The sequence below is a fragment of the Arvicanthis niloticus genome, chromosome 1 (genome assembly GCF_011762505.2).
Source record: "Arvicanthis niloticus isolate mArvNil1 chromosome 1, mArvNil1.pat.X, whole genome shotgun sequence".
In the NCBI taxonomy this organism is placed as follows: Eukaryota; Metazoa; Chordata; class Mammalia; order Rodentia; family Muridae; genus Arvicanthis; species Arvicanthis niloticus.
The window spans coordinates 75,667,181-75,691,367 of record NC_047658.1 but is presented as its reverse complement, the minus strand read 5'-3'; the positions used below and the strand labels follow the sequence as shown (position 1 = coordinate 75,691,367).

Below are 24,187 nucleotides of genomic sequence, written 5' to 3'. Positions count from 1 at the left end.
GCAAAGAGTAAGAGAAAGCACCAAAACCAGAGAGCGGCCATGGTAGTATTAAAAAGCTTTAGCTGGAGTTGACTGCAGGGGTGAATACCTCAACTTAGACACTCTGTCTGCTGGAATCCCCGACACTGACGCCACAGCAGAGCATCTTCACGCCCCTATCTTTTGCATGCTGTCTCCTCAATCTAAAGACCACTTTCACCATTCTCTATAAAACACTAAAAATTATTGTTTTCAATGTTCAAACCATTCCATGCCCTCCAAAATAGCACCCACATCATCTCTGCAGAGACCCACAACAGGCTCTCTCAGCTGCATTTATTATCTCATGTTGCCAAGGAAACAGCCAATGGAAGAAGACTGGCATCTTCTCTCTTATGGCAAGGTATCTGTCAGGGTGAACATGAGAGAAGTAACACAGCACGTACAGCTCTGCCCTGTCCTTCCCCTCTCCCAAGAGATATCTTAATGAGGGAGGTGGCCTGTCTCTGGAGGAGACTACATTTATATATGCCCATACTAGAGATGGGCATGTTAATTCTACAGAGGAATGCATAAGAACCATATGGCCACATCCTCTATAAATAACTCCACCAGCTATAAAGCTAATATCCTAGTCGGCCTCCAGCTCCTGGTCCTATTTTTCAATTGTTGCTAGTTTCAGTAGCATGAACAATCAGCATATCTCAAATGAAGCCAGGCCACTCAGTGAGGGACAAAGCAACAGTGTCCATAGAATTATTGGTCCCCATGTGGCACTGGTGACCAATACACCATCTTCAAGGGTAGAAAGAAGCACTCTCAGTAGCTACCAAGTGGCTCACAGCCAAGGATGACGTATACCTACTTTCCCCATGAGCTCCATCTGGGAGCTCGGCTCCTCAGAAACCTGAAGTTGATGCTGTAATTCATTTTCCCACATAGGGCAATGCAAAAAAAGGTGGTCTGGGAGGAAAGGCATCTGGGTTATGGTGGATGGACAATGCCTGCCAAAGTGAATTATCCCTCAGTGTCTGGAGTTTAGACAAGCTTTGTCAGGTCTGTCAGTGTGAATCAGGTCTTCACCAACATTAACATTCCACTGGACACTGGGGGTGTCTTGCCCTAAAAACTACCCTCCCAGAGTGCTTTCCCTCATCGGCCACCAAGATAGACAAACCTGTACTCCACTGACAGGCCTCTGAGGGTCTCCTCAGGCTTAAAACCCACCCTTCAAAAGATTTGCACTCCGGCTGGAGAGATGGCTCAGGGGTTAAGAGCGTTGACTGCTCTTGCAGAGGTCCTGAGTTCAAATCCCAGCAACCACATGGTGGTTCCCAACCATCTGAAATGAGATCTGATGCCTCCTTCTGGTGTGTCTGAAGACAGCTACAGTGTACTTATTTATAATAAATAAATAAATAATTGTTTAAAAAAAGATTCACACTCACTTTTCTTCTTGCTGGAGCAAGCATGCACATTTACAAATATATACTTACACATTCAGGGGGAACGCGTGGATATAATGCCATTATACTAATTCTGAGAAAAGCTTCAAAAACAACTTCAAAATGAATAGTTCCCCCAACGGTCCATCTCAAAACCCATCCCTAAAGAATAACAGCAGCAAGGGGTTGTTTAAGCCAGGTGATGATGAGTGGGTAGATCTGGTAGGCCATTCCTTCAATTCTGTGGATGCTAGAGTTTTATTTTAAATAATAAACTGTTAAGATTGAGTCCACCAGCTAAGGCTCTGAGCTTCTGTGGGGGTTGGGGTGTGAGGTCAGTCAGTAGGATTCTCTACCTTCTCTTTCAGAAGAAGGCAGATCTGTGCCTGAATTCCTGATGATTCAGATGGGTTCTAACAGTGCCATTCAGACTGCCCTGAATACGTTCCATCATCCAATCCAAGTCTCCCTCCCCTTGTCATCTCTCAGACAATTTGTCAATGCTGCCATCTCTGGGCTTGTAGATCCATCCTTTCCAGGGCAGTAGGACATGGTCCATGAAGCTGCTCCTCAATCTTCCACAGCTGGCCCCGAATATTTGTCATTTTCTTTAAAAAGCCCTGTTTTGTAGCCTAGCAACGGTCCTGTACCTTCCAGGTGCCCTCTTGCCAAGCTGTGAGTCCCAACACACCAGGATACTTCTCACCCCAGAAAGACATAAATGCTTTCTTTCCAATGGGCATGGAGCCTATTGATAGAGTGCTGGCCTAGTGTGCACTCAACTTAGTGTGAACTTCAATTTGATGATTCAATCCCCGGCACCATTTAAACAAGGAGTGGTGGTATATGACTGTAATCCTAGAATTTAGGAATGTCAGAAGTTCAAGATCATCCACTGCTATACTATGAGTTTAAAGCCAGTATGGGATACATGAGACCCTGTTTTGTTTGTTTATTTGTTTGTTTGTTTGTTTGTTTGTTTAAAATTGGCCATACACAGAAAGCTTCTCCTATCTCCTTATTTACTTCAAATGCTTTCTCCATCTGTATTTCAAAAGTTCGCCTAAGGCCTTATACAGGCACCTGGAGGCCTTCCTAAGGCACCTGATCCTGGTCCCCAGGGATGCTGGATGCCTCTAGTCCTTGTTCCTGCCCCACACAGAACCCACATTAATTAATCATCAGAACTGTTTACACTGCTTTTGAGAATGACAGTAATTTATGTCTTGATGTATCCATCCGCACTTCTGAATTTCATGACTTAGAGTGAGGAGTATATTCTATTCATCTTTCTCTCCGGTAGCCCAGTGAAAAGATGACACAGATGGACACTTAATGTAATGTCTCTGTATCTTAGAGACAGAAAGCAGTGTTTTGTCAACATTCTGAAATAGTGACTGGGGGCTTGACCATGACGGCCTCTCCCACCTTGCTTTCTCCCTTCTGCCTGACTTTCAGAAGTTAAGGCTATGCTACTATCCATCGAGAGGAACCTGGCTATGCTTGGATCTGGGATGAACGAACAGCAGGCAAATGACAGATGCAGCTGTATTCCTAAAGGACCAACAAGAGCAGAGGACACGACTTATGCTGGGAGATAATAAAGTCAGGCTCTTCTCCTCATTCCATTTGCTTAGAATCCGAAACAGCAAGAAAAAGGGAGAAAAAGAAAAAACAGGTCTGAAAAACTGGCATGCTCTCATTATTATCTAGGATAGTGAGGGCGTTGTGTAAAACTACAAGCTACAGCAGCTACCTTCTACAAAGCCCCTCTGCCCATGGGGGTTTGAAGCCCCAGAATCTGACACGCACAAAGCACATGTGAATTGAACCACTCAAATTTTATTTTTTACTTGACCATTCATCTTAACATTTGTTGAACAAGTTAATTCTGACTCAAAGCAATGGCTCTCCTTTTGCATTCAAGAAAGAAAAGGGGTGTTGTGTGGCAGAGGCTGTGTAATGGGTGTTGTGTGGCAGGGGCTGTGTAATGGGTGCTGTGTGGCAGGGGCTGTGTAATGGGTGCTGTGTGGCAGGGGCTGTGTAATGGGTGCTGTGTGGCAGGGGCTGTGTAATGGGTGCTGTGTGGCATGTGCTTACAGCTCTAGAAACTAGGAAGACAGAGACATAAAGATCACCTGAATGCAGGAGTCTGTGGCCACACCAAACACATAACAAGACCCTGTTTTAATAAAGATACATGAAGTCATGTTCCTGTCAGCTTTGGTCAGAAAAGCTTTTTGTAGTGGGCAAGGATAACTGCAAACTCATATCTGGCTAAAATAATGAGAACAGTGACTTTTAAATGCTCATAGTACATCTCTATCATCCTGTCTGAAGCTCAGGGAACAATGCAGAAGTGCGCTTAGAAAACCAGGCAGTCCTGGCACACAAGCCTTTAATCCCACTACTCAGGAAGGTATCTAAATTCAAGGCCAGCCAAGCCTACAAAGCCAAAGACAGCCAGGACTACACAGAGAGACCCTGTCTCAGACATGACAGCAGGAAGGAATGAGACATGTAGAATGCTGTCTTCTAGGCATTACGTGGCCCTTGGACTGTTGGACTCATAGCAGTGGTAACCACCTCCACAAGCTTGGCCCTAGCCCCATCCTATCATAAAGGGGGAAGAGAGAGTCATGACACACAGCCACATTCACCCTGAGGATCTGCCAGCAGTTAATGGTTACTACAGTAGAGGGGCTCACAAGGCCTCACCCTTCCCTAGGGATCTACAGGAAGCTAATGGTTGCTAGGAGAAGGTAGTGACCTTTTCTTCAGTGGTGCAGCCAATGGCAAGGTGTCCAGTTCCCATAATTAACCATACTCCTGTAAGCAATCTCAATGAAATTCATAAGGTCACCAAAGAGGAAAAAGATATAATAAATGGGTATAGAAATGCTTTTTCTGGAAATGTTCCAAAACATACCTTTACAAATCAAACTTTCACACGGTGAAAGGCGGTGGTGGCACACGCCTTTAATCCCAGCACTTGGGAGGCAGAGGCAGGCAGATTTCTGAGTTTGAGGCCAGTCTGGTCTACAGAGTGAGTTCCAGGACAGCCAGGACACAGAGAAACCCTGTCTCAAAAAAACAAAACGAAACAAACAAACAAACAAACAAACAAAAACCAAATCAAACTTTCTTCCAAGCTGAAATCAGGTTAATAATGTGCTTTGAAATTATTTTTAGCTCTATTCTCATTTTTGCTGACATACTATGGACTCAGCTTGTCCAGAATTAACCTTAAGAAAAGCAATATAATCAGTCTTAACTAGGTTTTAGATTCCCAATGTAATCAACTCCTCCAAGCTAAGCTTTGATCTAATGCTATGCTCTCTACATGATCCATTCATGCCCTTGATTCAGAACAGTGTGGTAACTAGATCTAAGAATATTCACTAGAAGCAGTAAGGCATTGAAAGCAAAGTCTCCCCCACAACTAGTTGGCATAGATTGATAACCTCTGATGGTGATGGTGTGCCCTTATGAGTCAATAGAGTCATTTAAACAATACCTGCCTTTATAAGGATCCTGTAAAATATTGATTAAAACAAAAGGTCATCATTCCTTCTAGAGACCATAGTTGATTCACAGTTCAATACAGAGGACAGCCTTTGTTCAAGGGATCAGAACTCTTCAGAACAATTCAGGCTCAGGCTCAATCTTGGGTAAAAGACACCAAGGTTAGCTTCTTTCCTTTTATGCAGCTCTGCCTGAGAGGAAGACTAGATGAGGGGAAGGTCAGTGGGAGCAGAATAGGGGACAACAGGGAGTAACAGAAAGTGAAAAAAATCAAAATATATTACATACATATATGAAAATGTCATAATGAAATACATTATGTATAACTAATATATGCTAATAAAAAATATGCATCAGAAAACCAAAGACTATCATTCCAGACTCAACCTGCAATCCTCTTGCTTCTGTCAGAGGAAAAGAGGGCTTCCCCACCACTGGCCCGGCTTCCTAGGAGCCATGAAGATACTGCAGAACTATTGCCAGACATTCCGAATGGCATGTGAAAACCTCAGCCCTGAGCACTCCTAGGTAAGTCTTTGGACGAGGTCAGTCAAGCTCTGCTCCATGCTGGGCTTCGTCTATCTCCTTTGTCAGGATCAGGAGTAAGTCCTTCACCATCACATTGATGGCTTGTTTGCTGAGGATTCTAAAAACATCCTATTATGACCTGAGCTGTGTCTCCAAATTTTGCATGTTGAAGTCTTAACTATCCGTGTCACTGTATGTCAAGTATGAGTGTATGTGGAAATAAGACCATGAAAGAGATAGTTACATTATGGTGAGATCCAATCAGATAAAATAAGACTAAAATGCTAGGTATAAAAGAAAGACCATTTGAAGGTGCACCTGAAAACAACTACCCAGAACCCAAGGAAACAGAGCCCACAAAAACCAACCTTGCCAGCAATGTGCTCTTGAACTTTTAGCATTCAAAACTGTGATATAAGCTATCACTTCAAGTCTCCGATTTCCCATACTTAGTACTGGCAGCCAAAGCAACACTCTCCTTTGATCTCAGATACATAGTGTGGTGGATTTAGTAGGTTTGGCCCCCACAGACTCATGTATTTGAATGCTTGGCCATAGGGAGTGGCACTATTAGGAGGTATGGCCTTATTGGAGAAGGTGTAGCCTCGTTGGAGGAAGTGTGTCACTGTGTAGGTGGGTTTTGAGATCTCCTATGCTAAGGCACTCGGTACAGAAGATAGTTCCCTTCTGCTGCCTGCCCTTTTCACAGCCTGCAGATCAAGATGTAGAACTCTCATCTCCTCCAACACCAACTCTGCCTGCATACTGCCATGCTTCCCACCATGGTGATAATGAACTGAACTTCTGAAACTGTAAGTGAGCCCCAATTAAATGCTTTCCTTTATAAGAGCTGTGAAACTTTAAATTTTTTTTTAAAGCTTACTTTTAATGGTGGTTCTTAAATGCTTTAACCTCTCTTCTAGCTCATCACCCACCAGAGGTAGTGGAAAAGAAAGGATACGGGAAAAGTGGACCTATTTAAAACTTGATTTTTGGAGCAAATTTCAATTGGGTTGTTAGGAAACCAGCAGTTCAGTTTACAGAGCATCAGTGGCAGCTCGATCCACTCGCAAACACTTCACAGATATATCAGCAGTCCAGTTTGGTAGAGTCGGGATAGCAGCTCACATCAGCAGTGGTGGCATGACCTAGCAGAGACAGCCAGGCCTCAGCCAAATCAGCATGAGTCACAGCAGGAAGGACCAGGGCCAAAGGAAGCACCAGGAGAAGTGCTCAGCTGTGCTTCTCTCATCTCTTGACTAATCAAAGATCAGCGAAGAGGCGAGACCAAGAAGCAATGCACAGCTAGCTCTACAAGCAAGCCCCTCTCAAGCCCCTCTCACAGGCCGTTCAGTCCTATTTATACTCCCTTCAAATATCACGTGCCCTCCACAAGTCTTCCCTCACCACGTGCATCTGTATCAGCTGACATCACTATGGCAATCAGCCCTAGTCCTCGGAAGCAAGCAAAAAGCCACCCACACACCACCAGAAATTTTTTGGTGTGTTTCTCTCTATGGAGTCATGATAAATGGAGCTCAACTACTCAGTGTATGATGGACCAATCAACGTGTGTCGTTAGCAACGAATCCTTCAAACACTCATCCTTTCACGTGCTTGCTTTAGCAAAACATCCTTTCACCTGTGTCTGCTACATCAAAATGTTCCTTCCTGTGTCTGCTTCAGCAAAACATCATTTGACTCAACTGACTCCAATCAAAGCCTCATCCAACACAACTGACTTTCCAAAGAACTCATAGGTTTCCCCTTCAGAGTTGCCTTGATCATGTTGTCCCTTCACAGCAATGAAACTCTAAGACACACGGTCAGGAAAGCCCATGTGAAGAGGGCTATATAGTCTCTCTGGAGCTGGTGACTATCATCCTGATCCAAGGTGTTTCCCTCTCTCACAGTCCAAGGGAGAGTTCTGATTCACACTCACACATTAAATATCCAAGTGTAGGCATTTCTTAACATTTATCTATATTATTTGTAAGTCAGCTCTTAGGTGAATTGTGCCTAGGGACTAAAACCATGACATGAGGATCAGGATGAGGATCAGGTTGCATCAAGGAGGAAACCATTAGACCTACAGAAATAGCAGCTATCGACCAACAGCCCTGGGCCCAACCCTCTTTTCTTCAAAGCAGTGCAACAGCTCTAGCATATGAAATGGGCAGGGAGGGTTGGAGCAGGGACTGTCCCCTAACCTTAGTGGGCCAGTCACAAGATACTTAGATCACTTTCCTGCCTGTGAGTTCTTAGGCCAGAGGGTAATTTAGGGACTTTCCCACAAATGGGGAGCCAGGAATCCCCAACTTGTGCATGTGCTACTGCAGACCAATGAAAGGCTGTGCTAGTCAGGTTTCTATTGCTGTGATAAACACCATAACCAAAAGCAACTTGGAGGTTGATTCCATCACAGAGAGAAAGCAAGGCAGGAACCTGGAGACACGAATAGAAGCAGATACCATGGAGGACTGCTGCCTACTGGCTTGCTCCCATGGTTTGCTTGGCTACCTTTCTGACATAACCCAGGCCCACCTGCCTAAGGATGGCACTGCCTACAGTGGGCCAGGTCTTTCCACATTAGTTAACAATTAAGAAAATGTCTCACAGGCCAAACTGACAGAGGCAATTCCTCAACCAAGGTTCCCTCTTCCCACATAAGTCTACTTGATTTAGAGTTGATAAAACCAACACAAGACTGCAGGATCAAGACACTTCAGGGGTATCCCCTCTCTTGTGGACCCACATAGTCTCATTCTTCACAGGGAAATAAAAATGTTTGCAACCTCCATTTTTCTTTGCCTCTCTCTCACATATCAGGGCTTTTGGTTCCGTGGGGACACTCCAACAGTTCCTCAGAGTCCAAGGAAAAAGTAAAAGACACTGGAGTACCTATGATTTGATTCAAAAGGGCCACAGCAAGAACATACAAATTCCAGGCTCCCATAAACCATTCCACCTGATGCATACAGCCTTTGGAAATTCCTTTATTACCAGGTAAAGTTGGGCTTTCTTTCCCCCAGAGTAAGAGGGACAGGGTGCAGCAGCAGGAGCCCAGCTCTGCCTTGTCTGTGTCACTATGGCGGTGCCATCATATATTGGACAGGTAGCTTATAAACAATGCAGATGTATTTAATAGTCTGAAGGTAGGGAGTCCAAGACAAGGAAGATTTGGTGTCTAATAAAGGCTCATTTCCTGTTTCAGCTTCCTTTTGCAGGCCTTTTTAAGAAGGACTAGTCCTGGTCATGAGGGCCCAACTCCCAACATCTGATCATCTCTTAGAGCCCTACTTCATACCATTACCTCAAGGGTTAGGATTTCAAGAAATTAATGTAGATGACGGGAACACTTTCAAGTCACAGCAAAATTGGATGGATAAGTAATTAAATGCTGGTTCTGCTCAGTTTTGTTTGGTTCTTACCATAATAAACAATAACCACCTCTCAAATTTGTGTATACTGGGGCTACTATTATACCTGCTTCACACAAGGCTAGACAATGTGATACGAAAGAGGACAGAATAAACTCAGACTCAGTGTCTGGCCCGGTAAATCTGCAACACCTGACTCACCCCACTCAGGGAGCACACCAGAGAGTCAAGATGTATACTGACTCCCACCGGGAAGCGTCCAAATACCTCCAGGCCAATCCCAATGTAAGTAGACATTGAGGGTACCAGAGCTCAAACACAGTACATGTGTTCTGGATTTTATGGGTCTCTCTAGCAATACCTGACAGAAAACCAGCAAGACCATGGCCTTCCTGAGCTGAAAGTCTGTTATGGATCACATGTCCTCTCTTACATCCTGGGCTCTTGCTCTGCCATTCACACAGAGACTTAACAGCTAACCGTGCTCAGGGAAAGTAAGCAGGCCAAGTTTATGATGCTCAGGGGCCACTTGGGGACTGACGTGACACAGAAGTCACAAACAGGGAAAAGGATCTGGGTACCCATCATAGAAGCAAAAGCAGAAGCTGGGCTCTGTAGATTTATGTGGGGAAATGACCATGTTCTGACCACACTCACAGCTAGCATTAATCTTGAAGCAGCAGGACCTCTGTCCATTCCTCTGGTATCAAGAGTGCCTGTATCAAGTCCAGTGATGACTCTGAGGGGAGTCAGCCAAGTGGAACCAATATCCTAGAGAAGCCCCACCATATTCTTAGTGGATGCCAGACTCTGAGGGCGACATCAGTACCAAACCAGGAATCAGCCCAGGAAGTTGGTAAGACACGTGGCACATAACAGTGATATAACAGCATACCTTTCTCACATACCTTAAAGGACTCTCTTCACCAATACCATGCCTCATTCAATTGTCATTTTATCTAAAACTGTCTTTCAAATGTAGGTGGCCTGACCCTTGACTGGTAGATTGTGATAGTGGAGCAACCCTCAACAATTTTAAAGTGGTCCAATTTGAAAGGTGAGACATGGAGTTAAAGATTCTCCCTCCCCAAGAAATAGCCTGTTAACATGAGATCACAGGACACTGTAGCCTAGATACTCCCACATTGATACTCTTCTTGGTAGGAAGAGTCTTGGTTTTTACAGCCTCTGCAGCCGATCTCACAATTTCTGGGGTGATGAATAGCTTTCCCAGGCTCACAGAGAAGACAGAACAAAGAATGGCCTCTAGGACTTGAGCTGGGTCCTGAGCTACAGGAGGCACATCAAGCCTGACGGAGGATGGAGACAGAACTACTTAGTGACAAGGACCAGCTGGCTCTCCAACAAGCAGAATCAGAAAGATCCCTGACTTGAACGGACAGCTCCCATTAGCACCCACCTGGTCAGAGCTTGAACAAGCTATGCATGGGAACAATGTTGCCCTTTCATGCAGGGATGCTAGCGCCCACTCCAAACCTCTGCTTGGGCAAGCTCTGGGCAAGAGCTTTACCACACCGTATCTGCCACGCTTCTCCACCCCCACAGCTTCACCTGGGTTACTGCCCAGGTTGCCCTGACTCTCATCCCTTACTATGCCCTTCCAGCCCACTCCAGAGCACCACTCTTGCTAAACATCCCAAGGTCCTCAAATGATGGAGTTGTTGCAACTGGCATGACTAATGATGAAGTTCGCTAAAGCTAAGACCACTTTTGTATTCACTGAGACAATCAGAGTCATCACGCCCTTTTTAAACATATTTTCTTGAATGGAGAAACTTGAGGAATTTAGTTAAGAATTCAGAAATTACCTATAGTAGTAATGGATGTAATAGTTTCTCTGACACAATTAAAAAGCAGCAGTGTAGGGACTGGAGAGATGGCTCAGCAGTTAAGAGTACCTGCTACTCTTGCGTATACCTGGGTTTCACTCACAGCACCTACATGGTAGCTCGTAGCTCCCCATCCCCATCCCTAAGAACTCTAGTTCCAGGAGATCTGAAGCCCTCTTCTGAGCTCAGAAGGCACGAGGCAGGCACACATGTAGTGCACATACATACATACATACATACACACGCACACACATACAAGCACTTACCTATATAAAAGTATACACAGACACACACACACATTTTTTAAAAACAACAGCAATGTGTTACTATTTTTGAGCTCTGCTGCTAACTAGAACTACAATATGCTTTGTGACCATCTAGCCACATCTACCAAGTTCCTCCTCCGAAGATTAACATCGTCAGGTGCATGCTGACTTGACCATCCTCCTGCTCTGTCATCATGAAGGAAAAAAGAATCTTCAGTATAATCGACTGCTAACTCTGGACCCTAAATGTGGTGGCAACTTAGAAACAACATGCATTTAGGGTAAGGACAATCAAGCAGAAATGTGATGCCAGGCACCCACCTAGTAAGTTAGGACACCTTGGGAAAGTCACATGTCCTGTCAGTTTCCTGCAGCCCTCAAGCTTCTGAGACAGCCAGTAAAGTTTAAGTAAGCACAAATCCTGTGCTCAGGGCCTCAGGCATGGTGGGTTCTTACAAATGATCATGGTCCATCTCTGGTGCTCTACTTCTCCTTGTTGACTCCTTGGTCAACCTAACCACCGGCTGTTTTCTACACACTTGAATTCCAGCTCTTAAATCCCACTCAGGCAGGGGACATGATACACTCAGATAGAGCTCCCATTATGCCTGCAGAGAATGGTATGAAAATTATCTAGTGACTGAAATAAGATAGCTAGAGGACCTAGGAATTACGCTCTACCTCAGTTCCTGAAAATGTTTTCCTAGACCTGGTAGATTAGTTCCTACTCTGAGCCATGCTCCCTCCCTGCTCTCCAGACCAGTCTATCACGCCCCTGGGGCATCCACATTCCTTAACCACTGCACTCCCCATCTTGCCATACAGCACACCCCACCCAAAACCTCAGCCTACTTGTATAAGGCCCCTGGAGAACAAAGCCCTTCCCTGCCTGCTCCTGGGGATGAAACCTCACTGTGGCCTAGGCTGCATTAAGTCAGATTTCTCAGAGCGGTTACTAGGGCCCTTCTACACCCAGCATTACCTGGAAGTCCAAGGTCTCGGGTCACATTGTCCCTTTCCCTTCTACACCTATTATATATTTGACTGGATGCTGGGAGACTAATACTCAGACCAAATGCCATGGTTCTCCAAGTCATAGGATGTCATGGTTTTACAATCGTCACAGGAAGCCTGCCTCTGTGTCTGGAAGAGCATTCAGAACCTAGTCATGGTGAGGCCAAGGGTGGTATCAGCAAAGATTATACATGATGCTTATGTCTTGGGGATCCTAGTTACAGAGCATCAGCCCACAAGGCATTTCCTCAGAGGCTTTCCACTCTCCTGATCCATCAGCCTGTGACTTGATGACTCCCCTTTCCTACTCTCCTCCCTTACTGGACCCCATCTACATTCCTTCCTCTGAGCCGTAAGCTTTTCCCACGCTAGTAAGTTCACTCCCCCCCAAGTCCCACCCCACCTTACAATCCAGTATTTTGTTCAACTTGTTTTATGAAACAGAGTCTCCCTCTGCAGCCCAAGTGGACTACAAACTCACAGTGATCCTCCTGCCTCAGCCTCCTGAGTGCTGAGATTACAGGTACAAGCGTCACACCCTGATTGTTCCATTTTTTGCAATGGAAGGTTTCCTCCTTATTTCTTGAACACAGCTTTCTCAATTATGCCTCCAGTGCTCTTTTTTTTTTTTTTTTTTTTTTGGAGAAAGGATTGTTCTGCACAGCCTTGGTTGTCCTGGAACTAGCAGCTCTATAGACCAGGCTGGCTTCAAACTCACAGTGATCCTCCTGCCTATCTGAGTGCTAGGATTAGAGGTGTGAGCCACCACCACCTGACTTGCCTCCTGTTCTCTTAACTCATGGCATTTCACTGACCAAGAATCCCTGTATTGTCTCTTCTCTCACACCAAAGCCTCCAGCTGCCCAGTACATAGATGCAAGTCTGGGCAAACATGGTAGCTGCCTCATTCATCCTCATCCCCATGCCTTCCTGTCTCTTCTCAGGCCGTGCATGACAAGAGCACTAACTTTCAACATTTACAGGTCCCTCCTTCAACTGTCTCCATGGGACAAGTTGGGTAAATTCAAGGAAAGCTCTTCTCTGTTTCTATTAATGAAGCCAAGCTAAGAAAACTTACATGACATGGTCATTTTCACCTAGATTGTGAACACACACACAAATCAATTCTGGGACCCTAAGGGACAGGACTCCACCCTGACCCTGCCACAACTGACTCACTGATCTGAGCTCTGTGTGCTTTCCTTGTCTCTCCAGTCGTCTAAAACTGACCTGCTACACACTCCACTGTCACTCTCCTCCTGGACTTTCTGCACCCCTGCACCATGACTGTCCTTTCTACAGCACACCTGTCACTTCCCTCTTGAAAGTTCAGCATCAGGGGGGAAACTGCAAGGTTACCTCATGATGTGAACCACTCCTTCTGACAAATGTTTTTCTCAGGCTTCTTGAGAAAGGAAAAAAATAATGATAATACCATTACCGACTGCCTGCAGCATGCCAAGCAAGCACTCTAGCCAACAATGACGCATCATTTCATCTCATCTTCACAACAACCAAATGAAGCGGGCCTCCGTGAGCAGTAAGCCAATGAACAAATGAGAAACTTAAAAACTCAGACTTGCTCAGAGTCGCAGCCCTGAGCCTGTGTGGCTTGAGGACTTGGATGGAGAACTGTCTGATTCAAAGTGGCATCTTAGAACTGCCAAGGCTCTCAAGGACCAGGCCATCAAGCCTTCATGATGGAGAAAGCCAGCTGCCTGCCATAAAGGAATGGTGGGGTGGGGAGAGCAGGAGGAGTCGGGTTTCCTCCTCTGCTGCAGCAGGACAGTAATCTGTGCCTGGGGCATTGTCTGCACCAGTGAGCTGGCACAATGAAAACCCAGACAGATACATGGGGATGTTGTTGCTGTTACCAGGTAAGCAGTGTTGCATCGAAGAACCAGATGTCTTGGCGGGGTGCAGGAAGAGCTTATGTAATAAAACCTTTTCATGACATCCAGTCAAGGTCAGGTGTCAGAGCCAAGAACTATTCCTTTGCTCTGGTAAAATGCTGAATGAGCAAAACGTGCCATTTCTTCCTTAAATCACACTTTAACTTCTCTCAGCATGCCAATGTACTCTCCCCCAGCTCCTTCCCCCTTGCTGCCCCTATGGCTCAGAGAATCTGGTGTATAGGATAAGTTTGATGCCACACACCACAGCATGCCTGAGGCAGTCCTGCCATGCTGGGTAGAGCTGCGCTTGTAATGCCAAAGCTAGGAAGCAGAGACAAGAGGATCCCTGGGTCTTACTGCCCAGCCTAGCAGTACAAAAGTAGCAGGGGGAGACCTTGTCTCAAAAGCACAGAGTGCTAGTATTAAAGGGATGTACCACCATGCCTGGCAAAAAAAGATAAACTGGATACCTCCTAAGGAAAGAAACCCAAGGCCCCTACATGCACCTGCACACACATGGCCACACATAAACACACAAATTGTTCATGTTGCAATATATAAAATTAAATCCAGTACTCTGGAACCTTCAAAAATCTGGCTCACAGAGATGGGGACTAGGTGATAGTGTGCCAAAAATCCTGAGTTAGAGACCCAGCATGGGGTGTTTCCCATAAAATTGAACAACACTACCTTTGCCTCATGAGAGAGCCCTTTGTCAAACATATCAAAGCAGGCATTCCGTTATACTTCTGTTGCCTCTAGGAAGCAGTCTGGTGCTGAGAAGATAGATATTCATGGGGAAAAAACTCTTTGGTTTAAGGGAAATGCGGTCTTGAGTTGTGGAACTTTCCTGTTTCCTGTCCTTTCTTTTTCTCTAGGTTCTCATACAACTCTTTCTCTCTCTCTCTCTCTCTCTCTCTCTCTCTCTCTCTCTCTCTCTCTCTCTCTCTCTGTGTGTGTGTGTGTGTGTGTGTCTCGCTCTCGCTCTCTCACTCTCTCTCAGACACACACATACACATACACAAACATACACTTATCAACTACCAACTAAGGAGTTGCTCTTACCTTACATCTCTGGGTCTTTCTACTAAAAGCAGGCTGGAGACATTTGTTAAGGATTCCTGGAGGCAGAAGAGATGACTCAGCAGTCATGAGCACTTACTGCTTTCGCAGAGGACCTGAGTTTGATTCCCAACACTCACAAGTGTCACTCACTCTAACTCCAGGGGAACCAGATACCAGTGACCTCTGAGGACACTTACACTCATATGCACATACCCCAGATGTACACACACAATTTAAAAAATTAAATATTGAAGGAAAAGGAGGAAGTGATGACTTCTTGGGATACCTTGTACAGTCACAGGAGCAGCCCTCTAGCTCAGAGAGGTCCTTGCCCAGCCTGAGATGCCCAGCTACATTTGACTGATACACTCCAGCATGTGCTGTGAAATTACATCTTCACCCTCATTCTGAGCATTCTTGGTAAAAAAAAAAAAAAAAAAAAAAAAAAAAAAAAAAAAAAAAAAAAAAAAAAAAGGTAAACACCCTCAGGCAGTCAACAGGGCCCTGAGCCTCCCCAGGAAGGCAAAGAAATTCCAGGATTTAGATAACTGCCTTCCCTTTGGAATCTTTATCTCTGGGAAGGGACTGTTACACTCAAAGAGAAGCCCCTTGGGAATTCCACAAGGAGGGAGAGCCAAACATTCCAAAGTCACTAGAAGTAGCTAATCTTTGGTAATGGTTCTCCTCCCACCTCACAAGTGCAGAAGCCATTCCTAAGCCTTGGGCAACCCAAGTCTGCTGTCTATGACTGTTCCTGCTACTTTCCCACAGGTGAGGAGGCTCACGCGCATATTTAAGTCTCATTAGGATGACAGGACAAGGATACTAATGCAACCTCAGAACAAGATGAGGTGGAAACTGGCAAGAAAAAGCCAGGATGGCTAGACAAGTTCACCTTCAAAGTTAGTCCCCAGCACAGGTGAATTACTGTTTGGGCTTGTCAGCTCCCACAAGCCAAGAGATAAATTCCAATCATTTCACACATATATTAACCTACCTAGCTCTGCCTTAGCAGAAGGAAGTGACCTCTGTCCTGAGGTTCATGACAAAGGCAAGACTGTCCTGGGGGGCCACCAGCTGGAAGCCTGGCTGGTCAGAGAAGTGCAGAAGAGTGGGTGAGGAGGAGGCTCAATGAGTCTCTCTCACAGCTACCAGATAAGGTCTTCTTCCCACTTCCCATCATCACTCAATCGTCACAATCCCCACCATTCCAAGGACAGAAAGTCCTAAGGACTGGCTTGCTGTTCCCAGCACCTTCCCCTCCTTTCTCTCATTATTCATTGCCATAGTAGCAACATCTTATGGAATGCTGAATGTGTCCCCAAAGTTTGTCTGGGAGAGAAGAGAGTGTTGAATCCTTAGAATATACATTTCCAATGAATTGGTAAATTGGTTAATGGTTATACTCCCCCCAAAACCCTGAGTATGCACATAGAGCATTGAGAATCGGAGTTCCCACACCATACAAAGCACTTCTCTACCTGAGCAGCCCCACCTATGGAAAAGCGCTGCTTTTCTTTACTTTTTTATTTATTTGGTTCTATGGCTATGGAACGGCCTTAGACCCAAATAAGTAAGTAAACAAACAAGCTAACTAACAGGGCCTTCAGGCACTGGCTGCCACCCAACACTTGCCCTGAATACCTGAGCTGTATGGCTCTAGCTTCCCTGTTCTGTTTTATACACTGAATTCCCCAATCTGATCAAATGCCTGTTCTCATTGGCTAATGGGATCTCCAACTCAACCTTCTGGCAGCTCTCCTCTATCCCATAACATGGGGCTACAGATGATCTGATGGAAGCCAGGAGGCTAGAAGGCCTGGATCCGCACCTAAGAATGGAGTGACTTTGGGTACACTACTTTGGGCTTTGCCATCCTGTTGGGTAAAATCATAAAGGGTAAGCAAGAAGCTGCCCAAGGTTCTTCTGATTTTAAAATGCATCACCACCTCTTTCCCTTCCTCCTCTAAGGAGTTCCTCCATGGTCCCATACCTATTCACAATCACCTCATTCTCTGCCAGTAAGTATTTAGTATGACTTTTCTCTCCCTCAAATCCAATCAGTCTTTCTTGGCAAGCTCACTTGATTACTATTGTCACTGCCTTGATCCAGGCCTAAGGTTCTCCTATGGATTATTCCAATAGCATGTCTTTGTGTAGTCCCTCTAATCTACCCTTCCCAGCCTAGCATCCTCCTGAAAACAAACTTGCACGGAGCCTTTTCCATATTACTTACAGCTTTCACTGTCATCAGTACAAAAAAAATATTTTCTTTTTAAATGACTTTTTACCGTGTTGCTAAGTAGCTGAGATTTTAGTATTTGTGTTACCATATAGGCCAAAATATGGATGCTTTAGCTCCAATCTTCAGGGCCTTCCACCATCTTTTCCCTTCCTGGACTCCAGCCTATCCTCTCCAAATGTCCCCATTATGTATAGCCATTTCCACAGAATCCAAACACTTCCTCCTGAAGGGAGCATGTAAACTCATACAAACCAGGAAGCTGGTGAAACTTACCTAGGGGTTACTTGGGAATCTCAGTTAGTTGGGAAGTTACAAGACACACAAGGGCCTTCCCTAAGTTATGAAGGCAGTAAATAATTGCCGGAGGAGAGAGACTATCTGGTCATGTTGCCTGCAAGATGAGCAAGGAACACTAGAGGTACAATTTTCCTGTGTTCTCACCCACACTAAGGGTCGTGGCTATCCTAAAGTCACCCACAACTCCTGTCAGTAACCCCTCATAAATTCATCGGTTCTCCAAGCTAGGCTTGGGTGGAAGCACTTCTTTAGTGTGTCATCAGCGTCTTATCTGTGTTGAGTAGACATCTGTTCATGTCTCCCCAGGAAAGTCATTCAATACCACACCACACCCCATAATTCTAGCCATTGAGCCATTCTTCCTTGAGCCTGCCCTTCCTGTCTTTTGGCTTCTGTTCCCACTCCTTCCCTTCTCTCTCACAAAACAACCTGTTCCTTTCCCTCCTTCCAGAAGCAAAACCTGCCAGCCAACACAGGACCCAAAGGCATGGGAAAACTCTTGCTGATATCTGTTGAGTATTAGGACTCACAGGAAAGCTAGGTAGCTAGAGCTGCTAGGCAGCTGGAGTATGAATACAGAGGCAGGAGAAACACAGCAGAGACAGATTCTATTGTAATTCATATATGGTATTAGTGGAGAGAGTGAAATGGCTTGAGATGAGGGGGCTCTAGGTTTCTCATCCATGTTACAGAGCAGAGGCTACAGGTACCCTCAGAAAGAGGAAATGGTGATGGTTTTCATGTCTTGCATAGGGGTATACAATCTGCAGGGCTTAACCATTTGAATATTGCATGTTTTCTGTTTGTATTCACTCTTCTTGTATTTTGCATTGAGGGATCCACCAGGGGATTTTAAGCAGAAAAGGAGTGTGAACAGATTTGTATTTCAGATTCATGACCAAGCAAAAAGCAATGTCCAAACATTATAATCTAAGAAGCATACTCTCCTCAGGCAGAGAGGCACAAAAGGATGGGCAGAAAACTCCACAGTTTGAGGAACAATGACAGTGGAGTTAGAAAATGAATTGGCAGGGCAGTGGTGGCAAACGCCTTTAATCCCAGCACTTGGGAGGCAGAGGCAGGTGGATTTCTGAGTTCGAGGCCAGCCTGGTCTACAGAGTGAGTTCCAGGATAGCCAGGGCTACAAAGAGAAACCCTGTCTCGAAAAACAAAACAAAACAAAAAACAAAAGACAAAAAACAACAACAAAAAAAAAGAAAATGAATTGGCCTAAAAGTCACAATTATAGTTTATCTTATCAGAGAGGCAGTCTTATCCTACCTGTGTCTACAGATGTGTTACTGTACAACATGGGACTTAATAAAAAAACATCATACACAATGAATGCTTAGCTCTCATGTGCATAGATGTACAGAGACACAGAAGAAATGAAAGCAAGAATCACTTACCAAGGAGCACCAAACCAGTGACATTAAGGCACAGAGAAATTTTCAGTTTGCTGGAGACAAAGCTGAGTCAGAATGCCTCTAGAAGTCTGAGGCCTTCTGGAAATCTCCACAGAAAGCTCACCAGTTTAATTTAGGGTACCCATCTCTTACAAGGCTTTTTATCACAAGTATTAGAGATAATAACAGCCCCCTAGGAGAACCACTAGGCCCAACAGACTGCCGTTTCAGATTTTATAAGAGACAGAGCTCACCTTCCCTAGACTCCAAAAATAAACACACATAGGTGCCTCCAAGCACAAACAAAATAAGATACTAGGGTAGCAAAGGGCAAAGAAAGTGGAACTCCTCAGAGGAAGGAGGAAGCAAGAAAACCAGTGACTCAGGAAAACCCAAGGCCAGAGTTTTAGCTTTACTTTTGGTGCAGTTGTGCACAAAGGGATGGCCGTCATATTTTATACGGAGGCACACACTTAGTGGGGCTTAATAAATGTTTAAAATGTGTCACCTATATATTCATTCTTTCTCCCTCACCAGGGGATTTGAAACAGGAACAAATCACAAACAGATCTGTATTTCAGGAGAAAAAAAAAACCCCGCAAACTTATGAACATGTATAAATTAGCTGCTGACCGTACTGTCTAAGCAGTGCGCCAATCCTTACATCCAAAATTGAAGCAGAATTCTCCAAGAACTGTTTCTTTTCCTAGAGTCTTACTCTGCCTAATCAATATAAAGGCTGACACCTCCCATTTCCTGGTCCTGGTCTTTCTAGGGTCTCTTCTATCTGTTCACACTTCACTCTCCTCACACTTATTTGAATTGGCCTTCCAGCTGTGGCCCTCCAAGTTCTACCAAGTCCAATAGCCGATCCCACCCGGCTGCTATCAGAAACACCAGGAGAACTCAAAACATGCCTGGGACCTACTTAACCTGAAGAGTTTGCAAAACTCTGAAGCCTTGTACTCTGAGTTTGTACATCACTATGAATTCTTGATACAAACAGGAAAGAAGTTGGTTAGAAATGCAGAATGTCAGACTTTACCCTGGACCCACACCATCAAAATCCACATTTGAAGAGCATCAGGTGATTCTCAAGCTTGTGTCGGAAGCGCACTGCTCTGAAGTGTCAGCTGACCCTTCTCTCCACAAATGTTTACTAGATTTCTGTCAGGCTAGGGGTTGGGAAGGTCAAAGTTCAAGGACTCTAACTTTGATAAGCTCAGCTGTCACAAGTCAGTCTCTACTTAATAAATCCCATATATTGATGTCCCCGGCCTTGGGCCAGCTGGGACCATTGGTTTTGTTTGGTTTTGTTGTTGTTATTTTGTCTACCAGTCAGGCCAAGAACCAAGAAGGACCATCTATCTCTAAGCCATTTCTTAGAGATAGACTGAGTTTACTGTATAGACTCTCCATGGCCCAAGTCACCCCTAACATCTTCCTGTGAGGTCTCTCATATAGATTGATCCTTCTTAAAACTTTCCCAGATTTTCCTTATTCTGGAAAAAAAAAAACAAACAAACCTCTAGAATTTCTGTAAGTTTGTTCCAATCTCCAACTGCCTTTATCTATTACATGTATCTTTTATGTTATCCATTTACTTAGCACATTTCCCTTAGTTACCAAAACACAGATGACCGTAGCAATAAACTAAAATTGGCACATCATCAAATCTCAAAGTGACACCACTAATATATATCATGTGAGGGCTGAGCGTTGTCGCTCAGTGGTGGAGCACTTGCCTAGCTAGCATTCACAGGGGTCTAAACTAGATCACCAGTCCCCATCACCATCAGCCTCAAATAAAATCCCAAATGAAAATAACAACATTCCACTTTAAAGTCACTTAAATATGCACACAAACGGGCTAGTGAAGAAAGAAATAATTTCTAATCAGATAACATTTTTAGTATACCAGTAGGCATCTGAGACTGAAGATTAATTAGGTCTGTGGTTGACTTCTTTCCTGTAGTTGAACATTCAACAAAATACACGGTAATCTTATAAACACTACAGCCTATAGTATAATCAATTAAGGACCAAGAGAAATGAAGACAAACAGGAATAAAGCCAAAATATGGAGAGGAAAATTGACCTATATCAAATATCTCAATGCTCTAAGGAAAGAACTGAATGCCTATTTGAATCCTACCGGAGCCTTGGAAGTTCTAGTTTTTAAACATATAATAACCTTATTTTAATCGGAGGGAAAAGTATGGGTCTGGCTTAGGGATGCAAGGAGGGAGGAGGACCCACTTTGAAAACAGAAGCATCCCCACACCCCAAACCTGCCTTGAGCCTTTGGGGAGCGTGTTGCATTTAGCAGTTAGTAGAACTGCTCCTGGCCAAGGCACTCCGGACCAAGCGTCAGTGAAACAAGCCCACCTAGGGCTCTCCAATTAACGCCGCTGCTGCCCTCAAGGGATACGAGACTGGGACAAAATCGCCCGGAACTCTGAGATATCGGAACACTCCAGTATCCTGGGGACCACTCTGCCACCTGTAGAAGCATGGGGCTGGTAGCACATCCGAAGCAGCGTCGGGTAGAGAACTCAAGCAAATCCACCGGAGTTACTCCCTTTTCTCAGTCTCCCAGACAAATAAGTAGGTCCCCAAGTCTTAAAAACGTTTGGAGGTCTAAAGGACCACGGACCTCCAACTACGTATGTAGTCCTTGGATCTGGGGGTACTCCGTTCCCGGGATAGCGGTGAGCCAAGGCAGGGAGACCCCACTGACCTGGATGCCAGAGCGCAGCTTCTCTCTCGGAGGCTCAGGTATGCAGATCGCTCCTGCGTCTCTCACACTTTCCAACATAAGAGCTAAGAACCCAGTGACAGACCACTGGCCCAAGGACCAACTGCCAAGCAAGTGGCCGACCGGCCAGCACCGACAGGGTTCGGCACCACGTGACGGGGGCGGGGACCCCAGAGAGGCTCGTCCCGGAGTGTAGCTCTCAACCTGCTGGGGCCTCCCCCTAGGACCGCCTCTTTGCCACCCCTCCTCCTTCTCGCGCACCGCGGTGGCCCGCGAGGACCCAAGAGCCACAGTTCCAGTTCCACAGGGACTTGCCTGGTCAGCCCCGCCCCCAGACAGCGCTCCCTTGCTGGCTCAAACCCCGCCCCTCACTGGAGACCACGCCCCTCTCTGGTCCAACCCACTGGTTGCACCTCGGACTCCTAACACCTTTTCGGCCGCAGAAAGCCCCCTAGGCATTTTCCTTGTTTACCCCCACTGTGCTCAGGTCTCTAGGGCTTTTATAATCTGTCAACAGGAGGAGAATACAGAGAATTGCAGGGAGGAGCACTGAAGCATGCGCGGGCGCGCGCGGACACACACACACACACACACACCGGGCCATGTGTGACCCCATTGAAATTAAGGATAGTCTAAGAACTGCATCATTCCCAGTCTCAGCCCAGACCACCCCCAATTTGGGTTCCAAGTCACCCTTAGGTCTATCTAAACTCAATCGCCACCGCCCCACCACCACCTTTCCTGAAGGTCCCTCTAGTGGTTAAAGCTCTGGTGTTGTCTTGTGAATAACTGAAGACAGAACACTTCCTGTGCCCTGCAAGGTCAGGTACAAGTATGCAAAAATAAAACAAAAAGCAAGCAAACAAACAAAAAACCCTGGAGACAGAGTCCCAGCACCTACCTCGAGCGTGCAAAGGCCTTCGGTTTTATCACAGTTGCTTGCCCTACCGTGCCTCCAAGGGCCGGTTGCTCAGTTTATCTGCTTAAAATCTCCAGGGCCTCAGATGGCAGCGGACACAGGGACTCTGGCAGGAGTCTCCACTAAGCTGGCCTCCAGTTGCTTACACCTGGAGTGTTGACAGACATTACAGGACACGCCTTTTTTTTTTTTTTTTTCAAAATTAGTCTAAAATTACTTGTATGACCAAAGGCTTGCACACATGAACAGAAGAACATAAACAATGTGGTAAACAGGTGTGTGAGCACTGCGAGTACATGGCCAGCAGCAGAGCAAAAGCAAAGCCAGTAGAAGACTGTCCCCCACCCCCCAGACTTGTGTCACAGCAGGACACCCTTCGGTTTTTTCACTTCCTTAAAATAGCGGCAGAGAAGCCTTTGGAGACAGAGCCTGCGCAGTTCACATAAGTTCACGTGTGGGCAGTTCCAAATCCCACTGGTAGCCTGGGGATACTAGGGCAGTTTCTTCCCCAGGCCCGCAGAAACGGCTAGCATTTTCTCAGAACTATACAATTATTTTGTAAAATGTTTTATGAAATTGGCTTTCTCAGGCTTATATGCAGTTTGGGAAGAAGCTTTAAAATTACAGATGCTTTTCTCCCAGCTCTGGGGGGGGGGGGTCTGATTTGATAGCATTGGAGAGGGTAGCCTGGATACTAGGATTCTTAAAACTCCCCGGGTGATTCTAATGTAAAGCAATATAGTAACCATTGCTGTGGGCCATGGAGACACTATCAATCTTCATTTAAATCCAACCAGAGAGGAACTGAAAAGCACACGTGAAACATACCGAGGCAGGTGTTCCAGGGCCTGCATTCTGTTAGAAAAAGTAGCAATGAACAGGTCCTTTCCCAAAAAAAAAAAAAAAAAAAAAAAAAAAAAAAACCTAAAAGAGATATTCTGCCTGTGGGGATTCTGTGTACCAGGGTGCACTGAGACAGCTCTATCTTGCAGAACTATCAAATCCCAACATTTCCCAGATACAAGCCAGACAGCACACTACAAACTATTCTTTTGACCTCAAAGGAACCATGTATACAGAGCTCACTCGTTTGGATAATGCTCTTGCGCCCTTCAGTGTGAGTAGGTCCTGTTCTTTGTCAGTAAAGTAGGTAGGTAACTCTGCCCGTAGAGCAGATACTGACCCTGGATTCCTGGGGCTGGTATATCACAGTTATTCATTCATATCTGCCTCATTCTGCAAAAGATTTGGGCTCTCAGGGCCATTTCATCAGAACTGTGGGTCATTCCATTCTGCCAAAGATCTACTCGGATGGTATGGGGGTGGAGCCTGTGGGCCCAGGCTGGACTTGGCAAAGACAGAGAAACAGCTGCAAGTACACAAAAGCAAGCCTTCTCATATGACCAACCTGGAACAGCAGAGACCTGAGCACATGACACAGACTGGCACTGCAGCCTCACTTGTGACCTAGACTCAGCCAAGTGGGACACACATGTGGGAAACACTTTGAAAAAGGAGCCCCTCTCAAGAGTCACACTGCCCTCTGTAACGCCTAGCCTGCCTGCTGGGGCAAAGCTGCTATCTGGCTTCCATCCAGACTAGAATCTTTACCAAG

General features: G+C 45.4%; 1 protein-coding gene across 5 annotated transcripts in view; it reads right to left on the bottom strand.

Moving 5' to 3' along the window:
- Window positions 1–22,573, bottom strand: part of Ppfibp2 (PPFIB scaffold protein 2) — a 147,119-nt gene extending 124,546 nt beyond the window's left edge. Inside the window, exon 1 of one of the 5 annotated variants that reach the window (XM_076940277.1) lies at window positions 22,555–22,573. The gene's annotated coding sequence lies outside the window, so the exon portion shown is untranslated. Of the gene's footprint in view, window positions 1–21,635; window positions 21,931–22,554 lie in introns of those variants that run through there. The other 4 variants (XM_034510078.2, XM_034510087.2, XM_076940313.1 and 1 more) reach the window with 4 other exon arrangements.
- Between the last annotated feature and the right edge of the window lie 1,614 nt (window positions 22,574–24,187).